General features: G+C 34.6%; 1 protein-coding gene across 1 annotated transcript in view; it reads right to left on the bottom strand.

Moving 5' to 3' along the window:
- Window positions 1-14,130, bottom strand: part of CCDC178 (coiled-coil domain containing 178) — a 358,040-nt gene that overhangs the window by 19,585 nt on the left and 324,325 nt on the right. The gene's annotated exons all lie outside the window — the stretch shown is intronic.

Raw genomic sequence — 14,130 nt, 5'->3', positions numbered from 1 at the left:
CTATAGAAACATGAGCTAATGTAATGATGTTGGACTCACTATCCACCGCAGATGCTGTCTGCATTGATACACTGCAGCTTCCTGTTTCTTCACAAAAAGACTGTAGAATAATAACTACTAACACAACATTGTAAGACAAAGTAACTCCTTATTCAGAGTGTTTGAAAGAGTTACTTTTTCCTATGTTAAATTTATAAAATAAAGAGAAGTTTACAAAGGGCATGAGAAAGATTTTCCGTAGGATCATTGTTATTTAGAATCTGGCAGGATAAATGTTTCTAATGAAGAAAGGAAAGCTAAGAGGGAAGGGAAGAGATGAGATAAGGAAAAGCAGTTTGATACAGTAACAATAACATTTTATAATCCAACATCACCCCTGGTTTTGACTTTTGAATGAATCAGCTGGCTGAGAACTTTCTGATCCAAAACAGAGAAAGATGCCAGCTGGCAACTCTAGAGGCTAAATGCAGAGATCCTCCTAGTTCTATAAAAAGGTTTCAATAAGAAACATGAATTTAATTTATTACAGAACGAGCAAGGAAAGATCTGATCATGCAGTCTTACAGCATTTGCTAGAAATTATATGTTTAAAGGCCTATGAGATGAAAATTTTGACATATGTAAGGAATTTTGACTTCATGCTTTGCTCACTGCACTGCAGATGTTTTTGTTTGTTTGTCTGCTTGTTTGCTTTTTGCATCCAAAACGGTGTGATGTTAACCTAGCAGCAAGATGTGGGATCAACTCTGGAAAATGAAACTCTCTTGTTCAAAATAGTGTCGGCAACATCTATAGGCATTTGTATCCAGGGAGGTGTACATCAGGGGCAAGCAGTGAAGAACTTGAATGTACTTAAGTACAATTTGTGGATACTGGGGAGTCTTACACTCATCATTAACTAATTTTAGCCTATTTACTTAATTCTCAAATCAATTTTAACAACATTAAGATATTAGAATATTAGATGCCATATTACAGGTTTTGTAAGAAATATGCCCAATGGAGTAAATCGAGATATAGGAGAATGTTGCACATTTCATAATTTTATACTAAGCAGCCAAGTTTTCATTCTGGTAGGTCATTTGATTCTCTGCAGGTGGCTATGCCTGCCTCTAAAGAGAGAGCCCTGAGTCACATGTTACATAAATGAAATGCGATTATCGTTGTGGGTAGCATCGTACGATTTGGAAAAAGTCTTTAGGTCTAATATAAAGATCCTTCAAATAAATCATCCAGCTAAGCTTCTGTGGCCCCAAACTCCTAATTTAAAAATGTTGATAAATGAAGTACCTCTTTAGTTAATAAATGAAGTATCTCTTTAGTTATCCTTTGTCAGCAACATTCATTTTAATGGAAAGTGAGTTTACAGGGTTACATGATTGAACTACTGAGCCAAGTCAGTGTTGGCAAATGATGGGCTAAATTATTGATGTTACACACTAATGAATTCTGATGAGAAATAAAACACAGACATTACGTTTCAAGTGGTTCATAATTATTTTTGTACTTTAAAAGCAATTTTATTCTTTTTTCAAATCATACTGGTTCTGTAAAACAAAAACATAGTTAGTGATTATACTAAAATTATTGAGTTTGTGGCAAAAAAATGCTCTTGCAAGTTTTCATTTCTGTGAAGATAATGTTATTCACACTAGGTTTCTGATTTCCTTATATACTTCTGGGAAAAGATAATTAAATTAAATGTCTAAATTTTAAAACCAGTGTTTTTAAATAAGATAATCTGCTTTGCAGCCATGGTTAGCATTTCAATAGATGCGTTTATAATCTATGATATGTCTATCAGCACATTTACTAGAGCTGTGTTGAAATACCATAATTATTTCAGGTAATGACAAATACGCAGGGACTTCCATGAAGCAGCTTTGTTTTAGTAAAGAAGTTATCTTCAAATGTGTGATACAGAATGAAGTATGTACCTATAAAATGGTAGACGTTTGACAAAGTCAGGGCCTGGTGGTAATAACTGAAGCAGACTCATATTCGCTTAAGAAACACAGAGGTCTATACATTCCATAAGGTAATGACAGTGTCCTTTAATATTTCCTCATGACTTAACTTTCCAGATTTAACTGTGTGGGTCTGTGACCTTCCTTCTTCCTAGTGAAGTGACTCCAACAAAGGCTCAATTTGAAGAGATCTTAGACTGATTTTTAATGAAGAGAGATGAGAGGTAGAAATCATAGTTGACGAGGTGTTAAAAGATTCATCACTTGCTGGCCATGAATCTGTGGACAAATCCCTCAGCTTTTCTCCATCTCAGTTACCAAACCCCTAAATAGGGCAACAGGTCTTCATCTCCAATCAGTGAAGGCTGTGATAGTTCCCAAATCAGGTATGCGTGAAACCGAAATCTGCTTTGTAAATATGAGGTAAGTTTACTTCTTATATTTGCCTGGATTATAGTTCTTTTCAGAGAGGTCGTCAGAACTAGTTTGGAGAATATTTCCTTTACCAACTGAGGGATATGATGTAGGGGAAGGAATGAGGAGAGTTTTCAAGTCAAGGTTTGGTCAACATCTGGATTATTTCCCCGTTACGATAATATGTGCAGATCCTTTCAAAAATGAAAATCCAAAGGTAAAACTTCTCTCATCATGTTGGACTGAGGTAAGAGATGCATTGTAGTGTACTTTAGTTCCCACTTGGTGTACGCTTTGTATTAAATTTTAAAAAGTGAGGTTTGTTTACCATAACTCTATCACATCTCATTCCCACATGAAAGTTTTCTGAGTCATTTCTCTCCATCTTCATAATTTTCCTCTTTATCAATGATAGATTTGGCACCATTTGTGAATAACAAGTCTACTTCAAATTTTATCTTTTTTTGTATTAAAATTTTTTTATCTTAATATTTTCCTCTCATTATAACTGCTCTGTTCGTTGTTCTATAATCTTGATACTTTTGGATGAAAAATTATGTGTCCGAGTTAATCTCACATCTAAGCAGCATCATTATATAATGATGATGCTAAGTTGTATGAAAAATAACTACTGGATATGCTCCATTAGTCACTGATTCTCAAACTTAAAGTTCTGTCTTTGAAAAACTCCTCTCCTCCACATTACTGACATGGCTCCTCCACTTGAAAAATGTACTGCCTGTATAAGGTGAATTAAAAAAAAGTAAAAATGCGAGTATTATTTTGTTTAAGTCCAAGAAAAAAGTCAGAACACATAAAAATGTATATCTTTATATAAACACTCCTGAATAGGCCTATTTTATTTTAAAATAAAAAAGGAATCCATTTTTGTTTTAGCATGTTATTTAATATAATAAAGGGAGTAGATAATTTAATTTCATGGAATCTTTTTTTTTTTTGGGGGGGTGGGGTACGTGGGCCTCTCACTGCTGTGGCCTCTCCCGTTGCAGAGCACAGGCTCCGGACGCGCAGGCTCAGTGGCCATGGCTCACGGGCCCAGCCGCTCCACGGCATGTGGGATCTTCCCAGACCAGGGCACGAACCCGTGTACCCTGCATCGGCAGGTGGACTCTCAACCACTGCGCCACCAGGGAAGCCCAATTTCATGGAATTTAACATTGACAAATACTTTATTAACCTCCTGAATCTATATCACATTGTTGTATGTGTGAAACGAATGTATTTCCATTTTGATATCAATATTTAAATTGAGGTTCTCCTTTGTTTATCTTCAAATGGAAGGAAGATAGGTAATGCAATTACCATTGTTGCCCAAAGACACCAATGGATGATGTCAGAGAGCAACATCCAAATATTTTGAGAGGCGAAAGGGTCAGAAGACCAATACCATATGTAACAAAACCAAAACAATTAAAGAGTAAAAGGTATGAACAGAGTAAGTGGAAGTCATTTTGAGGGAAACAGGAGTACAGCCTCTAGGGGCAATAAAGGAGCTCTTAGACACACTTAAACCAATCATTTGACAGCCATGTCAACACATGGAAAGAACAATGTTGACTTGGTTACATTAATGGTCAAGAAAAACTTGATTCATTTATTCTACATCTTTATTAGGATATCCCCAGGTGCTGTCCTAGGTTCTATATGGTAAAGGCTAAGTTTAGGTGCTAATTAAACAATAGAGACCTTCCCTTAGTTGGGCCCACTGGAGATCTGGCCCTGATCCTTTTCTGACCTCTTTTTGTACTCTTCTTTACCCCAGCCCTATGATCTACCATACAGGTCCTCTAATTTTACCTGAAGGGAACTATTCAGCTTCATGCCCCTCAAACTGTCAATTCCACTACATGGGGTAATTTATTCTGTTCAAAATAGTTTCTACTTTTTTTAATAATTCAGTTTTTGACCCACATGATTAAAACTGTGTGACTTAATTTCCAAATATTGGGGGCATTTTTCAAGTATCTTTTAATGATTGATTTCTAATAACTCCATTGTGATCAGACAACTTTTCCTTTTTACTATTTTGATCCTTTTAAATTTATTAAGACTTGTTTTATGACTCAGTATATGGTCTGTATTTGGAAATGTTACTATGCACTTTAAAACAATGCATATTCCAGCTCTTGTTGAATGGAATGTTCTATAAATGTCAATTAGGTCAAGTTGGTTGATAGCATTGTACAATTCTTCCATGTTCTTACTGATTTTCTGTCTGTATGTTCTATCAATTCCCAAAAGAGGAGCACTGAAATCACAAACTATGATTAGGCATCTTTTCACTTCTACTTTAAGTATTTGCCTTATTTGAAATTTTCTTATTACATGCATACACATTTATGATTGTTATATGTGCTTGATTCTTTCTCTTAATGAAATGACCTTCTTGATACCTGGTAACATTTCTAATTGTGAAGTTTAATTTATCTGATATTAATGTAGCCTCTCCAACTGTATTATGCTTGGTGTTGTATTGCATGTCTTTTTCCATCCTTATACTTTTAACCTATAGTGACTTCATATTTAAACTGTATTATTTACAGACAATTATATTTGTCTTGTATCTTTATCTAATGTACTATATCTGTTTTTTAATTAGGGTTTTTAGTCCATTTATATTTAATATAAATTTTAATATGGTTAGAATTAGGTTTATAGACTTGATATTTTTGCTGGATAGAGAATTCTGGGTTCATTTTTTTCTTTCAGCAGTTTAAACATATTCTTCTATGTCTTCTGTTCTCCATAGTTTCTGATAAGATGTTAGAAGTAATTTTTTATTTCCTTTTCTTTGGCTGATTTTAGATTTTATCTTTATCATTAATTTTATTTTTAGTTTTCAGACACTGACTACAATGTACTCAGGTATGACTTTTATGCATATATCTTTTGCGGGGTGGTTCTTTGAGATTATTTGGATCTGGAATTGATGTTTTCACCAAAATGACATTATTTTTATACTTTTTATGGTTTACATGCACCTGCCCCACACACTGGTAGCTGATAAGCTAAACTAACACCATGAGAAGAAACACATAAGAAGTACCTGCTGAAATTTTAGCACTTGGTTTGATAAATGAATGGTCAAGAATTATTTACTGAACATTCAATACATTCCTGGAATATCACACCTAAATTAGTCAGTCTGTTATTTGTGGCCTTGTTTAAGACCTTACTTTCTTTCTTGTCTTTCATTGTCTTCCTTTCAGATGATCTAATCTAGTAACAGACACAGAAAATTGCCACAGTATGGTGTTTAAGAGCAGGTACCCTGTAGCCAAACTGTGGGTTTAAATCCTGTCTCTTCTATTAGCTATGTTATCATGACCAAAATATATAACCTTTGTGTGCTTTCGTTTTCTCTTCCATAAAATGGGGAGACTATGATAGCACTAGGGTCCTTTGAGAATTAAATAAATTAATGTTAACCATATAACTAGTTATTCCCTAATATTTTGCATATCTACTGCTTCATTTCATTGCTGATATCACCTGTCCTGCATTTTTTTCTCTAATAGTATCAAATTAGTTGTCATTTTCCTTGTACACTATGCACTATGCTGTTTTATTCTCACACATTTCTGTTCTAGTCATTTACTCTTTCTATAACACCCTGCCTGCCTTTTGTTGATGTCCCATCACCTTTCAATATTTACTTTAGAAGTTACCCCTTTAGAAAACTGACCTTACAAAGCAGAAGACGTGCCTTTCTTCTTGCTGTCATACACAACATATTGTGTCTGCCACCTTTTTGAGATTACAAGCTCTTTGAAGACAAAGATTATATGTTCCACCTTTGGATTCTCAGTTTCTAGCAAAATACCTTCCACATAGTAGGAACCCATTCCCCCCACCATGTGTCTTGAAATTAACCAGTATTCAACTTAACTATAAATTGCTTAAGGTCAAAGAACATGAGGCATACTGTATGCATTATATTGGTATTCAATAAGTACAGAGTGAAATCAGTGTTTCAATATGTTATGGAAATTTATGGAATTCTAACAGCATACTTTCATCACAGCTAACAACATTCTCAATGCTGAAAAGCTGAAGGCATTTCCTCTAAGAGCAGGAATAAGACAAGGATGCCCACTCTCACCACATTTTTTTTTAACAACTTTATTGGAGGATAATTGCTTTACGATGGTGTGTTAGTTTCTGCTTTATAACAAAGTGAATCAGTTACACATATATATATATGTCTCCATATCTCTTCCCTCTTGCATCTCCCTCCCTCCCTCCCACCCTCCCTATCCCAACCCTCTAGGTGGTCACAAAGTACCGAGATGATCTCCCTGTGCTATACGGTTGCTTCCCACTAGCTATTTTACATTTGGTAGTGTATATATGTCCATGTCACTCTCTCACTTTGTCCCACCTTATCCCTCCCCCTCCCCGTATCTTCAAGTCCATTCTCTAGTAGGTCTGTGTCTTTATTCCCATCTTGCCCCTAGGTTCTTCAAGACCATTCTTTTTTTTAAGATTCCATATATGTTAGCATATGGTATTTGTTTTTCTCTTTCTGACTTACTTCACTCTGTATGACAGACTCTAGGTCCATCCACCTCACTACAAATAACTCAATTCCATTTTTTTTATGGCTGAGTAATATTCCGTTGTATATATGTGCCACATCTTCTTTATCCGTTCATCCGATGATGGACACTTACGTTGTTTCCATCTCCGGGCTATTGTAAAGAGAGTTGCAATGAACATTTTGGTACATGACTCTTTTTGAATTATGGTTTTCTCAGGGTATATACCCAGTAGTGGGATTGCTGGGTCGTATGGTAGTTCTATTTGTAGTTTTTTAAGGAACCTCCATACTGTTCTCCATAGTGGCTGTATCAACTTACATTCCCACCAACAGTGCAAGAGGGTTCCCTTTTCTCCACACCCTCTCCAGCATTTATTGTTTGTAGATTTTTTGATGATGGCCATTCTCACCACTTTTATTCAACATAGTTTTGGAAGTCCTAGCCACAGCAATCACAGAAGAAAATGAAATAAAAGGAATCCAAATTGGAAAAGAAGTAAAATTGTCTCTGTTTGTAGATGACATGATATTATACATAAAAAATCCTAAAGATGCCACCAGAAAACTACTAGATCTCATCGATGAATTTGGTAATGTTGCAGGATACAAAATTAATATACAGAAATCTGTTGTGTGTCTATATACTAACAAGGAAATAGCAGAAAGAGAAATTAAGGAAACAATCCCATTTACCATCACATCAAAAAGAATAAAATATCTAAGAATAAACCTACCTAAGAAAGCAAAAGACCTGTACTCTGAAAACTATAAGATGTTGTTGAAAGAAATTGAAGATGACACAAACAGTTGGAAAGGTATAGCATGTTCTTGGACTGGAAGAATCAATATTGTTAAAATGACTATAAAACCCACGGCAACTGATAGATTTAATGCAATCCCTATCAAATTACCAATGGCATTTTTCACAGAACTAGAAAAAAATTGTTTTTAATTGTATGGAAACAAAAAGATCCTGAATAGCCAAAGCAACTTGAGAAAGAAGAATGGAACTACAGGAATCAGGCTCCCTGACTTCAGACTATACTACAAAGCTACATAATCAAAACAGTATGGTACTTGCACAAAAACAGACATATAGATCAATGGAGCAAGCTAGAAAGCCCAGAAATAAACCCATGCACCTATAGTGAATTAATCTACAACAAAGAAGAAAAGAATATTCAATGGAGAGAAGTTTCTTCAATAAGTGATGCTGGGAAAACTGGACAGCCACATGTAAAAAATGAAATTAGAACATTCTCTAACACCATATACAAAAATAAACTCAAAATGGATTAAAGACCTAAATATAAGACCAGATATTATAAAACTCTCAGAGGAAAACACAGGCAGGACACTCTTTGACATAAATCACAATATTTTTTTTTTTTGGATCGGCCTCCGAAAGCAAACAAGCAAAAATAAACAAATGGAATCTAATTAAACATTTTTGCACGGCAAAGGAAACCATAAACAAAACAAAAAGACAACCTACGGAATGGGAGAAAATATTTGCAAATGATGTGACCGACAAGAGTTTATTTCCAAAATATACAAACAGCTCATACAACAACTTAGTAACAGAAAAACAGACAACCTAATCAAAAAATGGGCAGAAGATCTAATAGACTTTTCTCCAAAGAAGACACACAGATGGCCAACAGGCATATGAAAAGATGTTCAACATTGCTAATTATTAGAGAAATGCAAATCAAAACTATAATGAGGTATACCTACACTGGCCAGAATGGCCATCATCAAAAAGTCTACAAATAATAAATGCTGGAGAGGGTGTGGAGGGGAAGGAAATCTTCTACACTGTTGGTGGGAATGTAAATTGGTTCAGCCACTATGGAGAATAGTATGGAGGTTCCTTAAAAAACTAAAGAATAGAGTTGCCATATGATCCAGTGATCCCACTTCTGGGCATATATCCAGAGAAAACTGTAATTCAAAAAGATAATGCACCCCAATGTTCATAGCAGCACTGTTCACATTAGCCAAGACATGGAAGCAACCTAAATGTCCATCAACAGATGAATGGATAAAGAAGATGTGGTACATATACATGTGGAATATCACTCAGACATTAAAAAGAATGAAATAATGCCATCTGTACCAACATGGATGGACCTGGAGATTATCATACTAAGTGAAGTGAGTCAGAGAAAGACAAATGTCATATGATACACCTCATATGTGGAATCTAAAATAATGACACAAATGAATTTATTTACAAAACAGAAATAGATTCACAGACATAGAAATTATGGTTACCAAAGAGGACAGGGTGGGATAAATTAGGAGTTTGGGATTAAAATATACATGCTACTATATATAAACTAGATAGCCAACAGGACATACTGTATAGTACAGGCAACTATACTCAATATGTTGTAATAATCTATAATGGAAAAGAATCTAAAAAAGAATATATATATGTGTGTGTCTGTGTGTGTGTGTGTGTGTGTGTGTGTGTATGTATAACTGAATCACCTTGCTGTATACGTGAAACTAACACAACATTGTAAATCAACTATATTTCAATAAAAATTGAAAAAAAAACCAAAAACAATGGTATACTTTTGACATAGAAAGATAATGAAACAATCCATCCCAAAGATAGGATAGAAGAAATGAACTTGTAAGTTCTCTTTCACCCGCAATTTTCTGGTTCTGAATTGACCTTGGCAACAGGCATTTATTTCTTAGCTATAGTCAGCCTTGGATGAGGGTGGAATGCTGACTTTACATTTAACAGAAGATACTGGGTAAAATGTAGCTCATTTATCTGGGTGTTTTAACTTAGAACATTTAATTCTTTTTTTTATTTTATGTATTTATGCATACTTTAATAATTGAGGCAAGAATCATTAAAAGATTTGAAGTTAACCAAGCATTTTTTTTTGTTACATTATATGACAAGGTGTGTTGTGTACCTATATGTAGTTTCTCAAATTCCCAAGAGTTTGAAATGATGTCAGACATGGAGTTGCAAGTTCTGAAGGTGGCAAGACTAGAAGGTATAAATGCTTCTGTGATTAACTGATTTAGGCAAATTTTGGCAAGAAGTTGTTGCCGTTTGGGGATCACCTTACAATAGTATCAGGGGGAGAAAAAAGAAGAAAGTGAGTTAATGTTGTAAACTGTTGACTGTGTACCGAGCATATTGTATACATCATCATCCGATTCTCACAGTGACCCTTGGGTATATGCTGTTTATACCTGTTCCACATCCCAGATGATACCACCAAACAGGCAAACAACTCACCAACCCACCCACCCTAAAACTCAAACTCTGGTATTCAAGCCATTAAGTTGATATTTTCAGTTCAACAAGGAGAGAGATTAAACAAGTAAAAATGTTTACCCTTTAAACTATTTTGAGCTATTTATTTCCACAAGTAATAAGGAAAAATGCACTGCTAAAATGCATTTTCATACCTCCCTTGTCATTTCATATGCCCCTTCCATATTTTATTTTGCTCCTTAGTACATAGCATCACTACAGCTTTAACTTGTTTACTGTCTTGTTTTCCCCATTGAAACGTAAGTTCATGAGGGTAAGAAATTTTGTCTGTTTTGTTATTATTGTATCTTTTCTCATGAAAATATTTTTATTTTTTGGTAGTCAAATTTAACAATATTTTCCTTAATGATTTTATTCCCTCATTTAAGAAGGTCTTTCTTACCTCAGTACTATTCAGTAGTCTGTATTTTAAAAAAAGATATTATAGATTTTTAATGCTTATTCTACAGTTTATATAAACATACACAATAATCTGTTTTCCTTTATCCCTTGAGTATTTACTTTTATCCCTCAGATAGCTGGGAAGTGAATAGTCCACCTTCATGATATACAATTTGACATCCTACTTTCATTGTATTCTAAATTCCAAATAATTGTGGGGCATTCCTGGATGCTCTATTTCAGGACATAGCCTCCGGCCTGCTGCCTGTTTTGTAAATGAAATCTTACTGGGACACAGTTCCATCTATTCATATACTATTCTCTAAGGCTGCTTTCCTACTACAAGGCAGAGTTGAGTAATTGCAACAGAGACTGAATGTCCCGCAAAGCTTAAAATATTTACTATTTGACCCTTCAAAGAAAAAGTTTACCAACTGCTCTGTTGCATTTTAGAGATGTTTTGATCTGTTCCTGAATCAGTGTTATGCTGTTCTAATTTAATTAATATAGCTTCCTGATGTGTTTTGCTCTGCAACGGCATAAATTCCTCACTCCAGCACCAATATTTCTTTTTTAAAAATGTCAGAGCTATTCCTGTGGATTTTTGTCTTCCAAAGACACCTAGAATCACTTTCTCAAGCTTCATTGAAAAATCTTGTCTGGATTTTGAGTATGATTGTATTGAATTTGTGGATTTTTCAAATGTGAAATTAAAAAAAAATTGGCATGTTCCCAATGTGTATAATCTCCTCATCCATGAAAATGATATATATTTACTTTTATTTAGGTCTTTGCTTATATCGTTTTAGTATTGCTTAGAAGCTTTTCTGCAAAAGGACTAAGCTAACTTTTTGTTAGGTTTATTCTTAGGAACTCTATAATTCAGGCTGCCATTTAAAAGAACTGCCTTTTTGACTGTAATGCTTTTCCGGTTGATTCTCTTAGATTTTCTAAGAGAAACACCATATTATCAGACCATAATGATAGTTTTGCCCTTTTCCCACACAGTAGCTATACCTCTTATTTATTTTTCTTGACTTACTACTAAGGCTTCAGAGCAGTGATGCACAATAATGACTATAGCCAGGAATAGTTACTTTTGTCCTGATTTGAATAAAATGCTTCCAGTAATTTATCACTTAGTACATTTTATCAAGGGAGTTTTGTTCTAAATTTTTCATGACTTTTATTAGAGTAAGTGTATGTTGCCTTGATAACTAATGTTTTTCAGCATATATTGAGTAATCATATATAATATTTCTCCTTTAACTTGTCATTACATTAAATTACATTAATATATTTTCTAAAGTTGAATTTCTCTGTGGTTGAATCAAAACTTCCAGGTTTTGTTATGTGATACCCTTTATTTTCTTTCATTTTTAAAAAGTTCAAGGAGATGTGCTAATATTGCCTGTTGTGATTGTAAATTTAAAAATTTTTCTCTGGTTTTCAATCAGTTCTTACTTTATATATTCTGAAGTTATGTTGTCATGTGCATTAAGTTCATGATTGATATGCCATAATTGGTTATATATTTTATCAATGTGAAATATCCATATTTCAGTGTATTAATTCTTTTTGCTTTCAAGTCTCTCTCTTTTTGAATTAGAACTTCTTATTCTTTTTATCTAAGCTCTTCATTCTGTTTCTATTTGTCTGAAGTACATATCTTCTAAATGAGATAGATTTTGCTTTTATGACCAATCTGTAAAACTGTTACTTTAAACTGTGTAATGAAACCATTTAGTTATTATGATTACTAATATGTTTGGACTTATTTTGTACATTTTTATACTCTTTCTGTCATCTTCCCTGCATTTTGAATTATTCAACTTTTTATGGCACTTTCTTTTCTCTAGTAGTTTGGGAGTGACAAGTCTTATTTCTAGAACTTCTAGTAGATATTCTTACTACTGACAACTATTTTTTTTTTTTTTTTTTTTGGTACACGGGCCTCTCACTGTTGTGGCCTCTCATGTTGCGGAGCACAGGCTCCGGACACATAGGCTCAGCGGCCATGGCTCACGGGCCCAGCCGCTCCACGGCATGTGGGATCTTCCCGGACCGGGGCACGAACCCGTGTCCCCTGCATCGGCAGGCGGACTCTCAACCACTGCGCCACCAAGGAAGCCCCTGACAACAATTTTAAAATACTTTCTACTACTATCTAGAGTTAATCAGTAAGTCTTAGCAATTTAATGCTATTCCTCAATCATAATATCTCTAAATGTATTTATTTTAAAAATCCAAATTTCTATCATCTCTTTTGTCTTTAAAGAGATCACATAGCTTCAGAGATTTTCTTTTATATCACATTATTAAGTGATTTTAGATTTTTATCCTGTGTTTTTTCTGGTTTCTTTTCATTTGTACAGTTTTCTTCCAGAAATAGGAAATTTGGGCTGCCCCTATAGGTACTGTGTGTGTGTGTGTGTGTGTGTGTGTGTGTGTGAGAAATGATTAAATACCTTACCTCTGTGCCATCAAAATTCCTGGCAAAGCTTTTTGTTTATTAACTACAAAACTGTGGGCACCAAGAGCTGTAGAGAGCCTTTGAGGTTATCACGTTCAATCTTAATAAACCAATTCACTTAATAATAAATTCACTCACCAATTATTTTTGAGTACTTATTATGTTTTGAGAACTATAGTTGGTGCCAGCGAGATAAAGATGAACAAATAAGACATGTTTTCCAACTGAGAAGGCTCACATTCTAGTGAGTGAAGAGGTACAGACACACATAGATGTTGTGTAAGGAGGTCAGGAGAGCATTCCAGGAGAAGCCCTGCCTGAGGAGGTGCTCTCTGGCTGACTCTTAGACCATTTGCTTTCCCTCAACCACTGCAGTAACGTCTGCTTGAGTATCAGCAGTGCACATCTGGACAGCATCACCTGTTAGAAAATGTATTCCTAGTGAGCCCAAACCCACCTTCCAAACTCTTCCATCATTGGTCTAGATGTTGCCCTCTAGAGCTCATCAAGATATTCATGTGTTGACCTTCATTTGGTGGTCATTTAGATGTCTGGGACAAAGTCTTTTTCTTCTATAATTAAGCATTCTAAATTTTATATATTCCTCATCTCTCTTAAATTGCTGCTCTCAAGTAAATCAATATGGCCCTTAAACTATGCTTTCCAAATCTGTATAAAATACTGCAGATGTACTCAACTTTTGAAAAAAGTACAATGGGAGTATCATCTTTAACCAGAGAAAACACTTGTGCTTATGCAGGATAAGATCACATTAACGTGCTGTAGCTGTATCACATTTTTTCACTTAAATGATGAGTTAACAATGAGTCTTTTTTCTAAATAAGATGCCAAAGAGGTATTAAATCTCACAGCATTAAATACATTAAAAATACAAAGAGAAAAATAAGGATGTTAAAATGAAATAATAGTACTTACTTTATAGGGGCTCGGATGTGAGGTTAGGACTGTCAAATATACTGTACATGGTCAGAGTCAAGAAGTCTTATGTGCTTGCTAGAGCTGG

This window comes from Phocoena phocoena, chromosome 13 (genome assembly GCF_963924675.1).
Source record: "Phocoena phocoena chromosome 13, mPhoPho1.1, whole genome shotgun sequence".
NCBI classification, from domain to species: Eukaryota; Metazoa; Chordata; class Mammalia; order Artiodactyla; family Phocoenidae; genus Phocoena; species Phocoena phocoena.
Note: the sequence above shows the minus strand (reverse complement) of the source record. Positions and strands in the feature narration are given on the sequence as shown.